We start from the raw sequence: 6,328 nt of genomic DNA, 5'->3' as shown, positions 1-6,328 counted from the left end.
CTCCTATAAAGTGTAGAATCTGAGATGGGACAAGACTCATCTGAATTTAGAAAATATTTAGGAGTAATGGGAGTGGCATCAGGCTTAGAAGATAGAAGATTTGCACGATTAAGGAGATCTTTTATATATTTAGATTGAGAAAGAAAATAACCATTATTCTGGGGAGTGACTGAGATACCAAGGAAAAAATTAATTAAGCCCAAATCATTCATTAAAAATCCAGATTTAAGAGTCTTGATCAAAGAGTTGAGCAAAGTAGTAGATGATGCAGTAAGGAGAATATCATCTACATAGAGAAGAAGAATAGCAATCTCAGAATGACAAGTATATATAAAAAGTGAGCAATCAGACATGCTATTGCGAAAACCATTACGAAGAAGGAATGAAGTAAAACGCTGAAACCATGCCCTTTGGGGCTTGTTTTAAGCCATAAAGAGCTTTGTTCAATCGACAAACATGATGTTTAATTGTGGATGAACAAAGCCAGTAGGCTGCTTCATGTATACCAGTTCATCAAGTTTGCCATGTAAGAAGGCATTTTTAACGTCTAATTGATGGACAAGCCTACTCTTAGATGTAGCAAGAGTTAAAATAATGCGAATGGTGATTGGTTTCACCACTGGACTAAACGTTTGATCATAGTCAAGTCCATATTGTTGATTATAACCTTGAGAAACAAGACGAGCTTTATAACGCTCAAGTGACCCATCCGATTTTTGTTTAACTCGAAAAACCTAGCGACAACCAATAATATTGGCATTAGATGGTGGAGGCACTAAATCCCAAGTGTAATTGGCCATGAGAGCATTATACTCGCCATCCATCGCACGTCTCCAATGAGGATATTTATTAGCTTATGTAAAAGAAGATGGTTCAGATGGAAGAGAAGAGATATGGGAGATTAAGGATGGGAGTATCTGTGGTTTAAGAGAACCAGTTTGCTTGCGAGTAACCATATGATGAATCTTAATAGTTGGACTAGAGGTGATAAGTTGAGTTGAAGTACTGGGAGAATGTTACGGGCTTGGAGGTGCATGTTGTTGGATAGGAGCGGGTAGTAAATTTTTTTCTGAAATTCTAGGTGTAGTATGGATAGGAGGAACCGATGAAGTTGGTAGAAGAGCTGGAATTTGAGTAAAATTAGGATTGTATGGTTGGTTGGCTAAGGATAAAGATTCTGTAGATGCACTAGTTTGAGTTTGACTTGTAGAAGGGAGATGTTGATTACTAGGAAATTGAGTAAAAGATTGAGAAGTATCTTCAATGAGGGTGTGGTTAGGGGTCATAGGATTTGAATTGAGATTAGAAGATAAGGATAAGGAAGAATATGTTTGAGAAATATTAGGCACTAATGTGGAATGCCGTGTAGAAACAGGAAACTTTATAGGCAAATAAAGATCAATTTTGTTACGATATTTGAAGAGAGATACGGAAGATGAATTAGAAAGTTTTGAAGTTAGATATGGAAAAGGAAAACAATTTTCATTAAATCGTACATGCCGTGAAATAAAAACTTTATTACTTGAAGGATCAAAATACCTAAAACCTTTGTAATTAGATGGATAACCAAGAAAAACACATTGTTTGGAATGAGGACTTAATTTATTTTGACAATAGTCACCTAAATTAAGATAACAAGAACAACCAAAAATACGTAAATGATCATACGTAGGTGACTTACCAAATAGAGGTTCAAATGGAGTTTTATAATTAATTACATAAGAAGGTAGAATATTGAGGAGATAAACAATAGTGTGGAGTGCTTCTACCCAAAATTGAGAGAGAAGGGATGCTTGGAAAAGAAGAGAGCGTATCATATTAAGAATATTGCGATGCATACGCTCGGCCTTGCCATTTTATTGGTGTGTATGTGGGCAAGAAATTCGGAGAAAAATGCCATGATCATTAAGAAAAGAACGAAAACCATCAAGTTTAACATATTCTGCAGCCCCATCACATTGTAGTATTTTAATTTTAGAAGAAAATGGAGTAAGAACATAGGCATAAAATTGCCTGAACATTGTGAAAGCTTCACTTTTGCGTTTAGTAGGAAAAAACCAAGAGAACTTAGTGAAATCATCATGAAAGAGTATGTAATAGCGAAAACGAGTAAATTAGGGGATAGGAGAAGTCCAAATATCGCTATGTATCAATTCAAATGGAAAAGAAATAAAAGAACTTGAATTCATGAAAGGTAATTTATGGTGCTTGCCAAGTTGACAAGCATTACATAAGGAATTTAAACACTTCAATGAAGAAGTACAAGGCAATTTATTTTCTCAAACTAAACTTTCTAAAATTAAAGTGCTTGGATGTCCTAAACGGTGATGCCAAAGAGTTGGAGAAGCACGAATTGCAGCAAAAGCAGTAGAAGCAGCACCATCAGCAAAGGAAGACGATAGAAAGTAGAGAGGTCCAGTACTATTGCACCTGAGAAGATTTTTCTTCGTCTTGAAGTCCTCGATAGAAAAACCAAAATCATCAAATTCAATAGAACACTTATTGTCCTTGGCAAATTTTCGAACACTAAGTAGATTAGTGGATAGATTTGGAACAATTAAGACATCTTTAAGAGAAATTTTTGAAGAGGGAGTAGAATATTACCATGAATCGTGTATGAGATTGGAAGTTGAGCACCATTACCTACGATTATATGATCATTACCATTATACGGAGAAACTGAGGATAGATTGGTAGCACTAGGTGTCATATGTGACGAAGCACCGGTATCAACAAACCAATGACCATCATTTGATAAAGAATGTGATGTTGTTGCACGAGTAGGTTGAGTGTTTGAAAAAAGAGCTTTTTGGTTAAGAGAAGGACACTCACGGGCAGAGTGATTTGGGTGGAAACAAAGTTGACATGGATGGAAGAGTAGCCAGGGAATGACGAAACTTGTTGCGGTGGTGGGCCTAAAATAGAGGAAGCAGGAGGTCGAGGGTTGAATTGATGAGGCATGGCAACAAAAGGCTTCGAGTATCCATGATTATGCCTGCCTCAACCTCGTCCGCCATTAGAGTTACGACCTCCATTATAATTTTTACCACGACCTCGACCATGAGAAGTAGAAAATTGTTGTTTTGCAACAAAGGCTGTGGTTGATTGATCTGAAGGAGGAGTAGAGATACTCGCCGACTAAGACTCGTGAAGAAAAAGAAGAGAACGAGTTTCAACAAAAGAAGGAAGAGGGACACGAGTGGAGATAGAGGTACTAACGGAAAAATATTCAGCAGGCAGGTCAGAGAGGATTTGAAGGACAAGAACTGTCTCAGAAATGGGATTGTCAATAGAGGTTAAAGCATCTGCAATAGATTTGAGGCGATGAACATATTCATTAATGGAGAGATCGCTCTTTTTAAGGTTATGAAACTGAACTTTAAGTTGGAGAGTACGAGAGGAAACTTGATCACGAAACAAACTTTCTATTTGAAGCCAAGCTTCACAAGAGGTTAGAGTATGATTGCGTTTGATAATAGCTTGAAGAATCTCTTGTGAAATAGTAGCTTGAATCCATGAAAGAATAATAGAGTCGAGTTGAATTCATTGTTGAAAGGCTGGGTTTATAGTGGAGATTCCATTATCATTAAGAACAGTAGGTGAAGGACAAGGATAACTCCCATCGATAAAATCTTAAACTCCATGACCTTTGAATACGAGTAAAAAGAGTTCTCTCCATAGCATGTAGTTGGTGTAATCAAGAATAGTGGGAACAAGATTTTTTATGTTAGAGAGAGATATTTCAGATTGGGATGAAACTGGAAGAGAGGAAGAGGCAGCCATAACACTAGAGGTTGAAGAACTGGATTGAGATTAAGATGATGACATGAAGCTGGAAAAGAGGAGAACGTATAGAAAGAACCTAAGCAATCTGATACCATGTAACAAACTGAGATTCTTCTTGACCATATACAAGTTTACATGAGATATATATATATAGATTATACATTGGTATATAAAGACTATTCTATCCTTACAAGAGATTGGTACAAATTAATATACTTATCACTAATAATACCTTAATTTCGTTATCTTCTTCTTGAAGCAGTACAAAGTTTAAACCAAAGAAAGACTTGGAAATATATACTTTTCCTAATGATTTTTGATGTAAACCAAATAAATAAAATAAAAGCTCCAAAACAAAAACTTCCTAACATTCCTAATATTTTGAAAATATGGAAACTAACAAAAATTAAAAAGTATAACTTCGAAACTTTAAAAGAATTCAAACATATGTGGAGAATGAACTCTCCAAAAAACTGAGGTATCTTTCATTAATTTTTTCGATTCGCTAGACATTTTAAGAACGTCCTTAGTTTTTAACTAAGAAAAATTTTATTTGGTGTGAGACTCAACCAACAAAAGTTGTGTGAGGGCATATTCTATGCTTGACAAGTGTTTTACAATGGGTCCCACTTGGAAAAACTCTCTCTCCTCTTCCAGACCATCATCTTCTCTCGTTCTTTCCATCACATCTTTTCTTTTTCCTTCATTGTTGTTATATTTTTCTTCCTCTTACTCTCTGTCTCTGTCTCTGAGTTTCTATCTTAACTATTCCTTCTTTATTGTTCCTTTTTTGGTTCTTTCTTTTCTACTCTTTTTCTCTATCAAGATTTTATTTAAGGAAAAAAGCTAAAAAGGTTTTCAATTTTTAATTTTACTCTTAGATCTATTTCGGCAATGCACTAACATAAAAATGTTTGGTGTGTTCGACCGTGTAGATCAAGTACTGCCTTTGCCTTTTTTGGTTGAAAATTATTGACCTAAGATGTGTCTTTGTCAGATTTAAGTAAGTATATATTTTTTGAGCTGTCCATATTTTGATCCGCTCCAAGAAAATAAAGCCAAAAATAAATTAATTGAGAGTTTAGGTGATCTATTTATGTATATCTTGGTATTTTGCAATATCAAAGATGAAGCTTTTAAACTATTATCAGAAAACAAACTACGAGGGCTTGAGAGGAAAATTATTGATGAGAAACCTAAAGAGGAAAAGGACCAGTTTGAAGTGCTAGAAATAGAAACAGAATTTAGCAAAGGAGGAAAAGAATTACAAAAAAATAAAGGGAGGAAGAGAATTGATTTTGGGTAGGGGGCAGTAATTCCTCGTGAAATGAAAATAAGGAAGAAGGAAGCAAGATTGATTTTTGGGTTCTGAAGAGGAGAGAAGAAAGAGTAAATGAGAATGGGCCCCAGAATACACTTGTCAGGCAATGAAGACATCATACAACTGACAATAGTTGAGTCTCACACCAAATAAAATTTCTCGTTAATTAAGTACACGTGTGATAATTGACAACTCGCTCACGATCTTGCAAAACTTGCCCACGTTCTTGCTATGCCAAGTCTACACTCAAGATTGCTAAGAGAATGGTAGAAAAAACACAAGAGAATTATTAAAGGAAACTTTGTATTAGAGAGAACTTGAATTGTTTGCTTGGTGAATTACAAATGAATGACCCCCTTTATATACTAGTCTCCTAGGGCCTAGTGTGTAAATAATAATTATTACACAAGTCCTTAATATTTACAAGATAAGGGCTTTCTCTAGAATTCTCTACAAGCCTAGAAGATTTCAAGGACTTTCCTAGCAAATCCATAAGGATCTAGGTTCTTCCTAAGGAAATGTCCATACTTCTCTAGAATCTTCTCACAAATGCTAGTCTTCTTCTTATGTAAGCTTCCACATGCATTAATATATGTCAAATGGCGCCTATGTGGTATGATGATGTGGCGGGTCATCACACTCTCCCCCACCTAATATTGTGACGACCGTGGCGCAATGCTGCTGCATAAACTCTCGGATCTTATCTTTGAATTGCCATAAGTCTTCATATCGTTCCCATGTGGCCTCTTCCAGTGATTGCCCCTTCCAATGGACAAGGAACATAGCGATGGCTTTTTGCCCTTGTTTTCGTCTGGCTTGGTAATCCATAATAGCCTCAATCTCTCGATCATGCGAGGCGGTGATAGTCATAGGCCCTTGACTTGATTGGCCCCTATTCGAATCATCCTTATCTTCATGATATGGCTTAAGCATGCTGGCATGGAAGACAGGGCAGATCTTAAGATACAATAACATGTTAATATTGTATGAGATCTTGCCTACCTTAGCGACGATCTTAAATGGCCCCTCATACTTGCAAAATAGATTCTGATGCATGCTCCGTAGTGCCTTGAACTGCCTTGGGTTAAACTTCACGATGACCATGTCCCCAACTCTATAGTCCGTGGGACGGCGCTTACGGTCTGCAAACTTCTTCATCTTCTTAGCTGCCCTATCCAAGTAGGACTTAGCAGTGTCAAGCTGCTCCTCCATCTTTTGGCC

This window comes from Nicotiana attenuata, unplaced genomic scaffold (assembly GCF_001879085.1).
Source record: "Nicotiana attenuata strain UT unplaced genomic scaffold, NIATTr2, whole genome shotgun sequence".
In the NCBI taxonomy this organism is placed as follows: domain Eukaryota; kingdom Viridiplantae; phylum Streptophyta; class Magnoliopsida; order Solanales; family Solanaceae; genus Nicotiana; species Nicotiana attenuata.
This window is presented reverse-complemented; position numbering follows the sequence as displayed.